We start from the raw sequence: 18,360 nt of genomic DNA, 5'->3' as shown, positions 1-18,360 counted from the left end.
CATTTATTTTTATCATGCCTACTGCATAAAAAAACCCAGCTACATATGCACAAGAAAATACCTGTACCATGTGCTATTTTTGCACATGGTCCTTCATGAAGAAGCTCCAAGAGCCCAGCAAGAGTCAGGTACATTAACAGGGTCTCAGGCCCCAGTGTAAGAGATATTTAGAGATATAGTGGCCATTAATTACATGCAATGTCAAAGTCTGCTCTGCTCAGACATCCAGAAAAGGAAGGTGTCTCCATTTTTATTACACTACTTGAGCCTTTCAACTGGCTAAAAACTGTTTACAAAGGGAATCAAATAATATAGATAATGGATAATTGAATAAACCAGTCTCTACCATAAATTTTTAATTACATTCTCTAAACTCCTCACAGACAACCAGAGATTTTTTTTAAATTAGGAGGAATTTGTTCTGGTTTTTTTCATACAATTTTCTATCTATTTTTTTTGTAATACTACCTTGAAAGATTTAAATTAAAACTCTTTTTCTTAACACAAACTAACAACAGGGATAAAACTTTGTTTAAGGATGAATAATGGATCAAGGTGAAAGCAAAGGAAAGCAAAAGCACACATTACAAGCTCCACAGGGAAGAACACAGTGGAAAGCTTTATAAAACAAAGCGAAGGAAGAACAAGATCTTATCTGTGGTCTTTACTTCTTTCTGAAGAGAGAAATAGTAAATGGCAAAATGGTTTTTTCCCCACTCTGGAAAAGTGGGAATTTCCAAATTTTGGTCAAATGGATATTTCCATTGTGCTTAGTAAACAATTCAGCTATGTCAGGCATGAAGAAAACTTGTACATATCTGTCTTTGGTTTGACTGGGATGGAGTTAATTTCCTTTTTAGTAGCTAGTACACTGCTCTGTTTAGGATTCTGTATGAGAATAATGTTGATTACACACCAATATTTTAGTTGTTGCTAAGTGGTGCTTACCCCAAGTCAAGGTCTTTCAGTGTTTCATGCTCTGCCAGTGAGGAGGTACAAAAATCTGGGAGGGAGCCTGGCCAGGACAGCTGACCAAACTGACCAAAGGGATGATTGACAATATAGAATGTCATTCCCAATGTATAAACTGGGGGGATTTGGGCAGGGGGAACTGGGCACTGCTTGAGGACAGGCTGTACATCTGTCAGGGGATGGTGAACAAGTGTCTAGTGTGTATCACTTGTTGTTCTTGGGGTTTATTAACCGTCTCTCTCTTTTTTTATGTACCTTTTCCTCCTCTGTATGCTTCTCTTTATTATTATTATTATTATTATTATTATTATTATTTGTTTCTAAGTTACTAAACTGCTCTTATCTCACCCCACAAGTTTTACTTTCTTATAATTCTCCCATCTATCCCACCAAGGAAGGGCATGGAGTGAGTGAGTGGCTGCAGGGTACTTAGCTGCTGGCTGGGGTTAAAATGCAAAAATATCTCCCTTTCTTATCACAGTCTTTCACCTCAGAAAAATTGTGACTAAAAGAAAAAAGTGACTAAAAATAAAAAGCCAGGGGAAAGCAAACACTATGGGAGGTCCTGGTGAGGCTCCTAGCAGGGCATAATGCCATGCTGCACCAGTCTGTCACATGGGTCATACTGTATGACCCTCCTAGATCATTCTCAGGTGCACATTTTTGGATATTGACCTCCGCATAAAATATTTTTCACTGTTTCTTTGTCTAGGGGATTGTGGTTTCTCTTACCACAGTATCTTCCTCTCATCTAATTTCACACACACACACTCACTATTAACTCAAATTTGAGACTTAGAAATGCTTGCACTCCTACAGGTTTCCTGAAGACCAGCAATAAAGTCTAAAAGACAGGAATGTATGTCTGCCCCAGAGGAGCACAAATGGCCTTTGCAGCTGCCACTGCAGCTGGCACAAACACTGGCAGGAGGTCCATGTGTGGCACCCACATCACTGCTTGGTTTAGGACACTGGAGAGGACTTAGAGAGAGGGGGAAAAGGGGCTGCAATAGTGGACACAGTAGATCCCAATCCATAGGCACCTAGGCTCCATTGGTTTTATCACTCAGGAGAAACTTTTTTACTCTGAAATAAGTAAGCTCTTTTTACACGAAAACGACACAAACAAAGCATCACCTCTTGAATGTGTATTGCTGTTATGTAAGAGTGGTCATGCTTACAGTCAATTACCACAGAAAACCAGGGAGTTTCTTTCTATATTGCTGTATGTAATGGATACTAATGACAACTTCCTCCACCTGTCATGTAATTTGATGTAATTAATGTAATTTGTTCTGGTAATTGTAAGAAGGTCAGGATCAGAGTTCATGAAATATGAATCACTTCCACATATTCAATATTTATCATCCTGTGCTACCCACACATGCCGTTATTATACAAATAACTTAATTGAGAAACAAGAAAGGTTTCTATAAAATAAAATAAAATAAAATAAAATAAAATAAAATAAAATAAAATAAAATAAAATAAACCTTTCATAGAAGTAAGGAAATGAAAAGTAAATCCCTTAACACCTTATTGTTCAGCCAGAGGTTCACGTTCTGTAGCATTCATATAGCCTAGGCTACCACTCCAAAATCTAGAAGGGCCAGCCTTCCAAAATCATTACTTACCAACTGCATTTCACTAGCACTTTGTTTATGCTACTTGCCCCTGCCTCAGACAACTTATTTTGTGAAGTACAGAGGAAATTAATGCAGGCATCAGCAGTGGAGATAAAGCAACCAGCATTGCTCAGCTTGATCTCAGGAGACTGTGCTCATGCTCTCATGTATTAGTCTTAGTTAAGAAGAATATTAAGCAGGGATTTGGAGGATAATGGAGTAGATTTGGTCTGCTTATAGGGATATTCCAGTTTCCCAGCTTAAGGGTAGGTATAGGAATACTACAGGCAAAAAACCAAATGTGTCTACCTGGAACTTCAACAATTAGGTGGAGAAGGCTGGGGCCTCAATTAGGTTTTCTAAATCTGATCACAGATTTTATGGCCTTCCTTCTGCATCTGCATATTTGATAGTCTTCACATTTATTTCTTGATTTGAAAAGGTGCTTTCTGATCTATTTCCTGTCTGGTTGCATGTAGTAGTGCTATGTTTTCCTGAAGCTGTTGTTGTTTGTGATGAATAGGAACTACTGGAATAATCTGTAGTGATGCTAATTCACATTCACTTGTAGTGCTGCTGCCTAGATACACAGTAATTGTTCCAGAGCCAACTGGAGCTTGCTGTTCACCCTCAGTGTTGAAGATAAGGTCCTAAGTATGCTGCAAACTGTTGTGAAATGCTTCGAGAATTATTCAACAGATGAAGTTTAGCAAAGCAAGGGGGGGATGGATTTTGTGAAACAGGGGAATTGAAAGTAATAGAAACACTGGAAGGAAGACCTTTGCAGCAATATGAAGAATTGCCAGAGGAAAAAAATTACAGCAAAAGACAAAACGTATGCCATAGTAATGGAGTCACAAGATAATGCCAACTTCTGCTACATGAAAAGACGGGAAAGACTTGAAATATTGCAGCAAGAGTCATCAAGACAGCCTGAATGGGAAAAATAACACACATAGCAAAACCATGCTTTATGCCTCACTGACAAGTCTAGCAGCATTCATACTCAGAAAATGAAATTGTAGGCTGGAATTAGAATCAAAGGTCAGTAGCTATCTCTGACCTGTACATGAGTTCACAGGTCTCTTGGAGGCGATATGAGAAAGTTGGTCTAAGATTTCAATTTGGACAAAATAAGTCAAGACTGGCATAGAGAGACAGGCTTGTGAAGCCATTTCTGAAAGGTTGTCAAATTCATATTTTCACAGGCATATATGTAGTGATACAATTCACCCAGGCCATGAGCAAAGGTGTCAAACAGGGCTGGCCCAGCGCTGAGCCCTGGGGAGCCCCACTGCTGACCGGCTGCCAGCTGGATGTAGCTCCTTCCACCACCCCTCTCTGGGCCCCACCATCCAGCCACTTTGTTACCCAGGGAGAGCACACCTGTCCAAGCTTCTCCAGGAGAATGCTGTGGGACACACTATCAAAGGCTTTGCTGGAGTCCAGGTAGACAATATCACAGCCTTTCCCTCAGCTACTAGGTGGCTCAGCTGGCTATAAGAGGTCAGGCTGATCAAGCAGGACCTGCCTTTTCTAAACCCATTCTGGCTGGACCTGATCCCCAGCTTGTCCTGTACGAGCCTTGTGATGTGTTCAAGGTAATCTCTGCTCCATAACCTTCCCCAGCACTGAGGTCAGGGTGACAGGCCTGTATCCTCCTTCCAACTCTTCTTGTAGGTAAGCATCACAAAGGCTAACTTCAACTGTCTGATACCTCCCTGGTCAGAACTGATGGTAAAAGATGGAAAAGATGGAATGTGTCTTGGTGAACAATTTCAGCAGGTTTCTTGCTGAACAATTCCTAGGTAGATCCTATCTGGTCATGCAGACAGCACAGAATCTAGTAAAACCCAAGAATGATTTGGGAAAGCACTATGTATCCATTTGGAAAAGATTCTGCAGTTACTCCATCTACAATCTTTTGCAAGTCAATTCCTTCACCAAATATCCTACAAAATAAATGGATGTCTTTGTGATCACTGGTTATGGAGTTTTTGGGAAACCAAAAGCAGTAGTTTCTCAACATTTTCTTAATATGATTTAATGAAGGCTATTGCAATGAACCACCAGCACTTTAAAAGGCATAACTTATCCATGGTAGTTACTGACAAAAATTGAGTTGATATGGGTAAGGAGGAAATAAATGCCTAGATTTTAAATTGAAAAACATGTGTTTGATTCTTTAGATATACAGTTCATAGAGATTTTCTTTGCCAAGAGATAGTACTATTTAGGGAGAGTATTACATTTTTTTAAATTAGTTTCTAAAAGCAGAATGCCAGTAGACAATAACAGTCCATATGGGTTAGAGAAACAAGCAGTCAGTCCACAGTTGCTGATGTAAGAACAGGCAAGCTACTGCTTATGGCTCCCAAAGTTACATTTTTAATAAATTATTTAAACATTAATATGGAGAAGCGGTGGCCAGTAAACCTGAGACATGCTCCAGCATTCCGTGAGTGTTATATTAAATGATAACTGATATTAAATGATAACTGGTATTAATAAAACCTCTAAAATATATATACTCTCTAAATAAATATACATTTAGTTTGAATGTAATTGCTCATCATCCAGACTTTAATTATCCATTTCCTGGATAAGAGCTGGGAGCAAAAGCATGTAAAAGATTATAAAAATCTCTCTAAAGAGGTTAAAAGAGATACAGTTTTTCCTAGGTTCTCATTATTCTCTATGATATGTTTTTTCTGGAATGCAGTTTTATTTTCTCTCACATTCCTTTTCTTTCGTAGAGATTGTCTGTACTTGATACATGGTAATTAGCATTTACCATTTTTAAAAAGGCCTTTAAGAATACCACAGACAGAACAAAGAGAAGCTATTCTGAGAGCCAATTCCCTGACTTCTCTGTGGACAAAGAAGTCAGATTAACAAACTGCCATTACAAAAGGTCTCCAGCATTTTCTCAATTTGGTTCAAATTAACAGTTGCCAACTAAAGCAAGAAGACTGAAGGTGAGGAGTTAAATGAGATAAAACTCTTCAAATGCTGGTGAAATTCAAAAGCCAATCAAATAACCTGTTTATCATATTCTAATACAGTTAAATAAACATGGTGTTATTAATACAAAAATCCAGTCCTCTGACTAGGACTTGCCTTCTGTCTGTCTGCTGAGCACCCCAAGCACTCAGGGCTTAGCAGCAGCACCAGAGATAAGACTGAGGTGAGTAGTCTGAAAGCAAAGCCTTTAGGTCTGCAGCTAAAGAAAACTCTGTAGTAACTCAGAGCCCAACAGAACATATGACACAGAATCAATTGTTTTATGCACTCCAAGAGTTTTAGAAAGATAACCTATTTTGATTTTTAAATGCCAGCAAATATAGATTGCACCATCTAACCTTTGCTGTTAAAAATGGTAATTTCAAAGCTGCTGCAAATGATTCAGTGTTTTTTCCTACAAACTCTTTCTACCACTCTCTCCCATTGGATAGCCCAACTCCAACTGAACACCCTAGAACAATGTTTTTAAATCTGATCTTAAAAACTATTGCAAAAACCCTTGTCCACAAACATCTGAATTTGCAATTGATAACTGCGTAGTTATATACACCCATACAGGAAAGCCAGCAAAAATCCCCAAGTGATTGTTTTATTTTACTTTTTTTTTAAGGCAAACCACTCGGAATAAACAAATTCTCTTTAGTTTATTAAAGGCTGCAAATACAGAAAGTAAATAATTTCAAACTTAGTGCCCGTCTACAGGTCTCCAGCTTGGTGAAGTTCTAAGAGTGTGCATTACCACCAGAAACCAACAGTTGGCTGAGGAGCACTCCTGATTTTATCTTCAGGGAATATCCCTCATGTACAACAGTGCCTTAATAGTGGCAATGGACAGGGAGGGTTGCAATGGGTGCTATGCTGGCACTGTGGTCTCCAAGACATTCATACTTTAAATACATTGGCACACAAAATTCAAGCAATATACATCACATGTTTTCAACTGATCAGTCACTGTATTTTAGGGTTATTAAAGCCATACATATACATCCTCAAAACTTATATACCTGTCCTTTTGCTTCTCTCCATTAGGAAAAAAAAATGTAGTTCTGAGCTTAAAGAGCAAATTAGTTAAAAATCAGCGATGTCTTCATCATGAATATTTGTGCTTATCAGAATGGAGGCTCTTGTAACAATTACTATGTATCTAGGCAGCAGCACTACAAGTGAATGTGAATTAGCATCACTAGATTATTCCAGTAGTTCTTATTCATCACAAACAACAGCTTCAGGAAAACATAACAGTACCACATGCGACCAGAAGGGATAGATCAGAAAGCACGTTTTCAAATCAAGAAACAAATCTGAAAATATCAAAACTGCGGATGCAGAAGGAAGGTCAGAAAACGTATGCTCAGATTTAGAAAATCTAATAGAACTTTTTAAAAATATCTGACAATCCCACCACAAAATCTCTTACTTGTACAACATGAAAGGCTACAATCAGAAAATCCAGACAGTTACCTTGCCAGAGAGCACTGGAGGGTAAAAAAACCAAAACACCATTCCCTGTCACATTCCCCAGCACTGTTATAGCTCTACTACCCTGTAGAAATGTCATGCAATTAACAGAGTACAATGCATGTTAAAATGTGTCCCATACATGAAAAAGTATGGGAAAATATAATTAGTATTAACATGAAGAATATTTTGCTCTGTAGCTCCACTGTTTTAATCCTAGAAAATCAAAATCCCCATCCTTCCTCCAATTATTAATTATCACCAGTATAATTGCATGCAAACAGCACTGGATCCCACTTTTATGTTAAATTGTTGAAGTTAAGTTTCACAACCAAACACACAAACCAATACATTGTTTAATGCATTCATTTTAGGTGGATACTTTAGAAGAAAATTCTATCAACTTTGCTTGAAACTTGAAAAAACCTTAATTCTGACAGCAGAAACTGTACTACTAAGAGAAAGAGAGCACGTCTTTTAAAATATTACAGTCTGAATATTGTTACGAGAATTGACAACAATTTTCCAGTGTTTTGTTCCTATGTAAGAGAGGAGCTATTTTTTATACCTAACTTATATCAGACTCAATTCAGTGGGCAAGCATTTCTGTGACTGCACAAACCAAAAAACAGCCTCATGTCTAAAACTCAAAGCAAACTTGCAGAGATAAGTCACCAGAATTTTACCATTCTTAAATGTTTTGAGGAAATATTTCTTCCCCTCATATTATTTTTTTTTTGTTAAAATAATTTTGAAATTGTATTATCAACTTTAATACAAAATCATTTTCAAGTATGGCCAAGGTTTACAACCTGCATTTTAACAGCATGAAGAAACAAAGCCTGTGGGTCTTGGATATTTTATTTAAAATTGCAGAGTAACAGCAGGAACATAATCCCGTTCTTTCTTTTAACCCTATATTTTTTCTTTACTAGCCCTCAGAAAACAAACCTACACAGATGTTACCTCACATAGACTGCAGGTGATGAATCTTTTTAATTTTGAGTATTCCTACTCCAGCATAAATGCAGATCCCATCTTTATTCTGGTTTCATCGAGCTGTCATTCCAGGAGTTCAAGAAGTGAGTTCAGCACAGTTCTGGAAATAACTAGTTGATTCCACCAGCTGCAAACATCCATCAAACATAATCAGAAAGCAATTGGCAGTGACCATGATGCATCAGACATGGCAGAGCGGATGAGAAAAATGTGAAAAGTTCAAGCCAGTAATATTGAAGTCTAATCCTCACTGATGCCTGCATGCAGTTTGCATCTCAATTTTGACACAAATTCCTCAAAGCACCTAAATGTGGACACTGAAGCATATGCAATGACACCTGAGCCGTGCTCAGGGAGAAGCTGTTCTCAGAGTCTGTCCAAGTCTCAAAGGCCAGGATGTTTATGCAGTGCTCAAGACTGCTTCTCTTACACCCCAGCCTGACAGGACCATTCAGCTCATTGCCACTGTGCAATATATCCAACAGTGCCAGAACCCACCTCCACGGGTATTTCCAGCCAGTCCAACCTGACACAGCAGACATGCTACTCTTACAGCTGGAACCTGTCCAGATGCACACACATCATCATACGAAGCCAGTGCCCTGTCTAATGCTGCCAGAGCTCTTATCTTGAAAACAAATGTCAATACAAGTCCCAGCTCCATTAGGAAGCTGCCTGAGTGGTGGGACACCTGTTCAAATGAACTCTGTCATTCTGTAATTCTGTAGCTCTGTCATTCTGCAGCTCTCAGAAGTGAATATTCCAGAAAATACAACAGTACCTGTTTGTAAATTTGAAATTGCTAGGACAACACTTGGTCCTTGAAAGTCTAACTCAGTATTTCAGTTGTTGATAGCAATTTTAACAGCAAGTTTTTCCATTTTCTCTTATATCTCCCATGGCGTGAGCTCTAAGGATTTCGTTCTTCCTCAAATATTTAGGGTGCTTTTTTTTTTCACCTCAGAATTCTCAACCAGCAGAGCAAATCCAAATTGAATTTCCCATTTCTCAGCTTTGCAGTCAGAAGAATCTCATTTTCTCTCCTCAGAAAAAGCCCTCAGAATTTTTCCTTCATTCTCAGAAATAACTCTGCTAGCAGTTAGCTTTGTAGCTAGCAGACAACTCTGCTTTGTAGACCTTCCATGTGCCAGTTCCACGTTGCAGTTTTGTTCATGTTGGGCCTTGACAGAGGAAGGATCATTGTCACATTGGTTTTGAAGATCTGTGAAGACACCAACATTCTCCAACCATGCTGTTTTCTATTCCTACAAAAATCACACATTTAGTGGGAATAGCCCTTGAAACTAATGGAAGTCTCCACATTCATACAGTAATAAAGAACAAAAACCACCTGGCTTACTGTTCTGGTGCTGCTTTGTAAACATAAAGATATTGAGAATACTTAACCATTCATTCCTTCCTAATTTTGCTTCACTAAAGCAAAACTAGAGGAACTGTAGAGAAACTGAGTTAGCATTCCATGCTAGCTTGTGGACATATATCTCTCCCATTTGTCCTTAAGTCATGCAATACTTATGGAGTCTCAAGCTGTATATTCTATATTTATTCCTTTTTCTTAGTAATATTGAAAATATTTGCATACCATTACATACATGATAAATGTCTAAAAAGGATCATTTAATAGAAAGTTTTGGTTGGATTATTAGTGATATATTATTGATTTGGAAGTGCTCAGTTATGTGACATTTAATAATTTTTGTCGCCAAAAGAAACCAGGTTAGCTTTTATATTGACAATAGGCTGGGATAAAGGAGAGCAGAATCAGAACTTACATACTTAGTATTGAATAAACCATATTTTCTAGTCTGCTTTACATAAAAACAGATATGCTAGATCAAACTAAAAACCAAAAGATTTTTCTCAGCTAGTGGCCCGCAGCTCAGGTTTAGAAAAAAAGAACATATGAAAGAGGGAAAGTAGAACAGTAGTTGCCAGCTACTTCTGTTTCAAATCATCCATCTCATGTTTAATAGTTCTTCACGGCCTTTCCTTTACAAAATTGTTTAATCATTTTTTTAACTTATTTATAATTTTGGCATCCAAAGAAAATGAATCTCAACATGTAATACTGTTATGCAGGAAAGAGCCTTCTTTTGTTTGTTTTAAACCTGCTGCCTAATAGTTTCCTTGGGTACCCCACAGTGAGTAATCATTCCCTATTCAGTTTCTTCATGTCATTCATAATTTGCTATTCCTCCCTCACACCCACATTTTGTTGTCTCTTTTCCAAGCTGAGGGGTACTGCTGCACAGTTATATGTCTCACAGAAGTTGTTCCATACCTTTAACCCTCCCTCTCTGCTCTTCTCTTTGCCCTTTCTAGGTTTATTTGCCTCTAAACTGACACAAACCATTTACTACCTTTTCATCTCATCAATATACACATAATGAAGCTTTCTGATGCTTTCTTAAAATTGCCATTTTTTCCCAGTGCTTCTTAGCATCCTGTTTTTCTTTTGATGGTGGTGGCTGAGATTTGGGCTGCTGTCTTAAAGGAATTAATCAGAAGAGTTTTGAGATCTTTGCTAATTTAGAGTCCACCACTGTGAGCTTCATCATTTAAACTGTTTTTCCCTCAGGAGGTTTACTTAGCATTAATTTAGTCTTTTCTCACCCAACCTCTCAACACTAATTCCTTGCATAACTCTTTACAATAAGATTTGGCAATCTTGAATAATTTCATATCTGCCAGAAATTGTCTCATTATTTGCACCCTTTGCCTGATCAATTAAGGATATATTAAGTGGTATACAGCTCCATCCATTCATCTACAAGATCTTTTGGAAAATAATAACCCATCCTACTTTTTTTTTTTTTCCGCCCTGTTTATTAACCCATTGCTAATTCAGGAAGAAATTTCTTCCATATCCCATTTGTGGAAAGACGGCTGGAATTCAAATCAGAGGAAACTGAGGAGTTATATTCACATCCTAAAAGGAGTTATGACTGTATGGAAATTATAGGGTAAAATGCAGCTGCTACTCCCTGGATGGAAAGCGGCTGGCATAACCCAGGATGATTCCTGATACAACTGTAAGCACCTGCCAAGGGGGATGGAATGGAGGGTGGAGCAGAGAGGAGACACCACGGGCCAGACTCTGCTGCAATCCTTGCAGGGATGGCACTTTGCAGCTGATAAACAGCATTGCATCTGTCAGCCAAGGGAGACAGGAGATGTCCTGCTGCTGAGCCAACAGTGGTGGTAAAATCCCTCTCCTTATATTCATTAGTTCTCCATCTTGGCTCATAACAGCCTAATTGTACAGCTAACACACAATCCACCCCAGAGTTACCCCCCCAAGGTACCACCAGTGCAGCCACCCCTCACTGGGCATGTGCTCTATACTGTTTTGACTGTATCTTTAACAGCAAAGCAAGAGAATTTTACACCAATCAGTAACAAAGGTGTTTATGACTCGAGTCACTCAAGCTCCACCTAAACATAAAGGGATCGTATGAAAGTAGGTTGAGAATGGGGGAAAAGTTAGAGAAGTCTCCATTGTAACTGCTGGGATCTGTCAATAGGCTGAACCTGCCTTCTGCCTCATAGGGACACCTGTTGGGTAACAATCATACTTTATGAGTGCAGAATACTTTTATTGGGGATTAGATCTTGCCTATGGATTGCTTTAAATATGTGCTTTCAGTCAGGTACTATCACCAACAATCCCCAAACCTTAACCTGTCACAATTTTATATCAACAAAGAGTGTTATTCCATAAACTGTTGTTGTGAGTCTTTCACAGGTGCTGGCAGTAACACATGGAAATAGAGAGGAAAACCCACTGAGGGGTCAAAAAGTGGGAAGATCAGCTGAGGGGTCTCCTTTAAACTGTTGGTAGATTTCCCTGGGCTGCCCTCCAATCATCCAGCTCTGCCCCAGCCTGTAGCACTGCCTGGGATTGTTGTGACCCAAGGGCAGGACTCAACATTTCCCCTTATTGAAGCTAACACAAATGGCCTCAGGTCATGAGTCCAGGCTGTCCAGATCCCTCCAGAGCCTTCCTGCCCTCCATCCTGTTAACACTCCCACCCAACTGGGTTTTGCCTCCCAGCCTGCTGAGGGTGCATTCGATCTCCTTCACCCAGGCCATGAGCAAAGGTGTCAACCAGGGCTGGCCCAGCACTGAGCCCTGGGGAGCCCCACTGCTGACCGGCTGCCAGCTGGATGTAGCTCCTTCCACCACCCCTCTCTGGGCCCCACCATCCAGCCAGTTTGTTACCCAGGGAGAGCACACCTGTCCAAGCTTCTCCAGGAGAATGCTGTGGGACACACTATCAAAGGCTTTGCTGGAGTCCAGGTAGACAATATCACAGCCTTTCCCTCAGCTACTAGGTGGCTCAGCTGGCTATAAGAGGTCAGGCTGATCAAGCAGGACCTGCCTTTTCTAAACCCATTCTGGCTGGACCTGATCCCCAGCTTGTCCTGTACGAGCCTTGTGATGTGTTCAAGGTAATCTCTGCTCCATAACCTTCCCTGGCACTGAGGTCAGCCTGACAGGCCCACAGTTCCCCAGATGATCTTTCCTACTTTTCCTGTAAATAAGCATCACATTGCCTAACTTCCAGTCATCTGGGACTACCCCAGTTAGCCAGGTTCACCCAGATCACAGTGAAATTGATTCAGGGATACAAATAGTGCTTGATAATTTTTTCTCAATGGCTTTTGTTACCCAGACTGGTTTTTGGGGTTTTGTTCCAGCTCAGTGATCTCCCTTGAAATAAGATCAGAATGAAGACTTGCTTGTTTAACCCAGAGATAAATTCACTAAGGCCACCCCAGCACAGTGAGGAATAGTCAGTTTGTATAAATAAACATGAATTGAACGGTCTAAAACTACTGTGCCATGAAGCAAATATTGAACACAATTCAAGGGTGAACAAAGGTGACTAAAGACTACATTTGGGCCTCTCACTTTCTTAAGTGAGTATGAAACTAGTAACAATTTCCAGGACTGACTGAAATTAAAATGATAGGAGCTGAAGAATGTCAGCAGCACTTCCAAGAGAAATTTTCTATCTTGTAACTACATGGATTGCAACCAAAGCCCTCTTCTATGCACTTCACACTAGAAAAGCAATATTTTTCTTTCAAATACACTCAAAATACAATAAAATATTGCACACAACCACCTTATGCAAGAATGTAGAGAAATCAGATTTAGTCAATCTGAGATATAGACAAGAATCCACTAATCTATGGACACAACACTGAAAATAATTTCAACCACATGTAAATCTGGTTTTGCAACAAACTTTATTAACAGAAAACAAAAAAAGGTCTTTTTTTCTTTACCCTCTTTAAAATTAATACCATTTTTTCTTCATTTCTCTACACCTTGCTCTGTTGATTTTTTCCTGACATTTTTAGATTATTTTTTCTCTTCTTTCCCATCCCTGTACATTCTTTTATTTGTCTACCTGACTTTCTTCCTCTTTTTAGCCCCTCTTGATTTATTTGGTTGTGTTCAAATAGCAGTGGTACCTGGAATACAGCCTCTGTCTAAGCCAACCTCAGCTAATTTACACACATTTCTTTCATAAGAGGGTACCTAGGGAATAAAGGCCCTTTTCCCTGATATCCAGGTACAGTCTTGTCATAGTCTTAGAATAGTAAGAATAGGAAACTTAATGGCTTAGGGATCTTTACACCTATTTGCATTCACAGAAAACAATAGGTTTCTTACTGTGATATCTTCTTTCTTCTCTGGCTTTGCATTTGTTTTGTTCAATATTATGTTGTTATAAAAATAAAATAAAGCTGGTTGTCTCTTTTCTCCAAGTGATGCTTCTTATCTCCTCCTCCCATCTCTGCCGTGCTGGACAGCTCAGAGGTACTTCCCACAGCAACCAGGAGAATATGGAATCCATGGAAGAAGAATGGAAACCACATTTGTCTTGCAAACCCTACTTTACAATTTCGCCAAACACCTTCGTGGTTCTATGGAATTCATTTATAAAAAGATGGCCTGTGATGGATATTAAGCCATGTTAACATTGATGAAATGCCTGAAAACACAGTCCTCAGAGAACTTCATACAAATACAGACCCAGGTTCCAGCTGAGACAAAAGCCAGGAATCAATCATTTGCACACATTTTCTTGCCAACATCATGAGGTTTTCAAGGACAACACTCCACCCTTGTACTCTTGCTCTAATGAACTCATAGTGTAATCAATGGGAAGCATAGCTGTGAAGCTCTGAAGAGATTTTTGTGTCTATAGAACATTAGAATGAAAGTTTTCCTTGTTGAATATACACCTATTTACAGAAGCTAACAGATGTTTGCTCCACTTTCTGCAATTTAAATGTTTAACCTTCAATTCCGTCAAAATCTATTGATGAGAAGAGGAGGTTCTTTTAACAGAGTGCTAGCAAAGCATTCATGAAGCCTTCTCAGGGATACTCTGCCAATTATTTCTCCATGAGGTTCTTGCAAAAAAAAAAAAATCTGCATTAGCTTGTGACAAGTTCTGCATCCCAGAAGTACCTGAGCTTGAGAAACTGCATTTTTCTACATTTAGGCAAAAGTGCTTCTCTTAGCCAAAACCCCACAAATCCATTAATCAAGAAACACATCACAATGTACTCTTTTTAGAGGGTGAAATCAGAAGAATACTACAGTTGTCAGTTTATGTAATTGTTAGCATTTTTTTCAGAAGATTGAATTAAATTCCTGTAAGTGTGAGGTTTCTTCCTCTGAAATGTTTTAATTTAAAACAAAAATAACCATGAATTCTACTGGGAATCACTTAATTGTTGACACTTACTAATAAATCAAGCCATTCAATGCATCCATAAAAACAGAATAATTGGCCCAATCCTATGTTAATAGATTTGTAACCTTCACAAACATCAAAGTCATAACTTAAACTGTAAATGCCATAACATGATTGGTTGTTAGCCACTTGGGCAATAAAGTGGTGGATAAACTCATTGAACATAATTCTTTATTTTGCCTATATCTTGGTTGAAGTGTTGGATTGCCATGGATTCCCTTTTTCAATTTTTTTGGGGGGGGCCAGGCAGGTTTTCTTTAAATTCTTCTCTGCACATTTATCCAGCTTTTTTATACTGAATTTTCATTGCCATTAATAGTTAGGTAGTACTATGCACTGCTTGGCCTTTATTACTTGTTATTTATGCACCCATAGATGAAGTTATTTACTAATTGATTAAATAATCACAGTATGTTTCTTTTTAGGGTTCTTGTTATGTTGTCAAAACAGTTTAGTTTTCCTCTGTGTTGATACAATGGGGTTTTTTCAGTTATTTTGGAGTACTATTGGTAAAGAATTGCCCTGATGCAGCAGAAAATCCACACACATTTACCTTTGCAATAGGCACCTATACATATTTGTCACATTTCAAGTTCTGCCTCATTGTTCCACCTAATTAATTTCAAATGTGTTCTGTTTTCAGTTTTGAGTTGCAGGGATTTGGCTGCTCTGCTACTTGCTATGGCATGTTTTCTATCTAGAGACTTCTGAGCGAAGCCACATGCCATGACAAAGAAGTAATAACCATCCTCTGTTCAGACACAATCTAGCACCAAAAAGAAAAGTACATCATGCTTCCCACTTGAGACTTTAATCCTGGATTTATTTTGAGTTTCATGTTTAAAACAAAAATTATGAGGCCTCGAAAGCAAAAGCCACCCATGGAATGTGGCAATATGATTTCCAGCACACATGTAAAATGTTTCTGAAAAATCTTTTGTTAGTTCCTTGTGCTATTTATTACCTGTATGCAAGCTGATTTAGATGGCTGTGTGCTTATAGTATCCCACCAGGCAAGAAAGCAGTGATGTACCCAGAAGTCCAATAGGACAGGAAAGTTGCCCTGGTGAAGAGTGCCAGGACATGCAGAGTCCTGGACCCAGAGAGCAGCAGCTCCACAGAACGTGCAGAGAGGTTCAGTGCTAAATGAGAGACCATGACAGAGGAGACATGGGTAAACCATATCACATCTTATAAAGGCTTTCAACAGCAAGCTACTAAAAACCACGAGAGGAATCCAAGAGCTAAGAAGCACTGCTGGAACATGTATTAGAACTGGCTAACTCAGCAGCAGTGAGAAATGGTTTGATGAATGTTAATAATTTTTCCCACAAAGAGAGTTGCAAAAGCAATTTGTACAGCAGCTGCTAATATGAAAAAGGATCTGCTAGTCCACTTCAATGTTTACAGGTAGTTTGTCTTGTCTTTTCGTAGTGTTCAAGTACACAGACAGTGGGATCAGAGCAGTGACCATTCTCAGTGCTAAAGAGACCTGTTGACAGGCCAAAAAAAAAGGAAACAGCAGTTGAAAAATTTCTCTTTTATAACAACTTACAAAACAGGCATGGGCAACTTAATCTGTAGATAAAATGGAAAGTAGAAGATCAGCACAAAAACATTCTCATTTCCAGAGAAAAAAAATAACTAACAGATAATTTTTAAGGTGCATTAGACAGACAACTGCTCAAAACAAAAATAAATCTCAACACCATAGTCTAAGCAGACTGATTTTGACATTTTTAGCAAGGAAGTCTCTTTGGGCTGTCCAAAAATCAAAGAGTTCTAACGTGGCATGGTGGGATTAGATAACTACAGGTTAGATTAAAGTAGCAAAGAGAATATGAAATAGTTGCTCTTTGTCTGAGCATGCCTGGTCACCAGAAGGGCTGGAGAAAGGAATCATTATGATATTGCACTAGACAGAGCATAAATACCCTTTACAATGGCATGGGATCATGTTGGTGACTGTTTGTGACAGTGGCACTGCACAGTTTTGCTGATCAGAATAATAGCATGCTAACAACTGCAGATTTTAATCCCCCCCACCTCCTCCCAGTCCTGTCAGTGATATTTTGTCTTTCCCTCATCTCCCAAGGTAATACTGTCACATAACAAAATTGCCAAACAGAGTTTCATTTCTAAAAACTTCAGTAGTGTAGGTGAAGGCTATCTGTGATAGATGGTGAGATATTTCTTTGGGAAAACACAACTTTTACAAGTTTTTTGAATAAAGGAAATGTCCTGAGATGTCCAAGTAGAAACAAATTTATAGGCTAAATATTTCCAGAATTATTAAATGCAGATATGTCCTTTTTCCATTCCAGTTTGTGTTACAGCAGAAATCAGAATTCTGCAGGAACAGAGATAACTGAATTTTGCTGCTGTGTCTAGGGCTGTGAAAGAGCACAAGTCTTGCCAAGACAAGGCTTTCAATGCAACATGTGACACACCACAGAACCACCAAGCAGAACAAAGAGGATTTGAAGAATGGAAACAACCAGCAGCTCTGCAGCAGCAGGGATGCAAAGGGGAACTTATCTCACCATCTCCCTGCAAAAGCTTTTTTTTGTTTGTTTTTTCTTTTTTGCAAGTCCAAGGACCATTAATACCATATTTAAATGCTATAAAATTGCTTAAAGCATTTCTCAGGATCCTCTGGAATGATATTTCATCTGCTTCCTCTATATCAAAGCACAGAAAAGTAACTGGATTGGAATGGAAGGAAAAAAAACAAAACAAAAATCAATCAGTTGGGTTTTCTAGTGGTGAGGGGCAATGTTATTTATCTTTCTTCATACTTGTATTGTTCAGTGGAAAGATGTAATTATAAGCAAAGTGTATCTTCAAAGCAAATTAAACTTATGCACTGCAGGAAGTGAGTTTCCCAGCTTTGAAGCCAAGATGTGGAACTGAAAGGTGAGGAGGTTTTAACACTACTGGATCACATTGCTCCCTCCATCACATTTACAGTCACTCAGTGAAAATTAGGCAGCATAACCAACAGTCATCTCTCACTAGGGTATCATTTCAAATAGAAAAAGTCCTGGTGCACATAAACACTGCAGATTACTCTGAAGAGTAAATAAAACAAGATTATCATTCTTTTCTAAAGAAAGGGCATTTTTTAATAAGAATCTTTTAGCAAACAAGATCATAGCCAGGAAACAGTCTCCTTGTCCATTTTGGATTTAGTCTGAATTGAAATGCAGTAACAAATAATATGCATTTTTAAAAAAATCCTTTCAAACCATACAGCTGTCCTTATGCCTCACAGTTAATTCTTTAATAATTTCCATGAAAAACACTAAGGGCCAGAAAGTGGAGTAAGGCACAGAGGAAAATGAGATTGAGCGTCACTTTCATTATAATCTCTATTCAGCTAAAGGAAAATACGAATTTGTTATAAACCTCAAGTATGCACCAGAAAATGGTGGTGTTTTTCCAACACTATATTTTCGTTACGCTAATTCAAATAGAAAGCA

General features: G+C 38.6%; 1 long non-coding RNA gene across 1 annotated transcript in view; it reads left to right on the top strand.

Annotated features, from left to right (window-relative positions):
• The window catches only part of LOC148223363 (uncharacterized), a 107,614-nt gene extending 89,686 nt beyond the window's left edge, over positions 1–17,928 (top strand). The window contains exon 3 of the long non-coding RNA XR_015804608.1: positions 17,203–17,928. This is a non-coding gene — a long non-coding RNA (uncharacterized LOC148223363). The remainder of the gene's footprint in view (positions 1–17,202) is intronic.
• The last annotated feature ends 432 nt before the right edge of the window (positions 17,929–18,360 follow it).

Source organism: Sturnus vulgaris, chromosome 6, assembly GCF_052056855.1.
Source record: "Sturnus vulgaris isolate bStuVul1 chromosome 6, bStuVul1.hap1, whole genome shotgun sequence".
Lineage (NCBI taxonomy): Eukaryota > Metazoa > Chordata > Aves > Passeriformes > Sturnidae > Sturnus > Sturnus vulgaris.
Note: the sequence above shows the minus strand (reverse complement) of the source record. Positions and strands in the feature narration are given on the sequence as shown.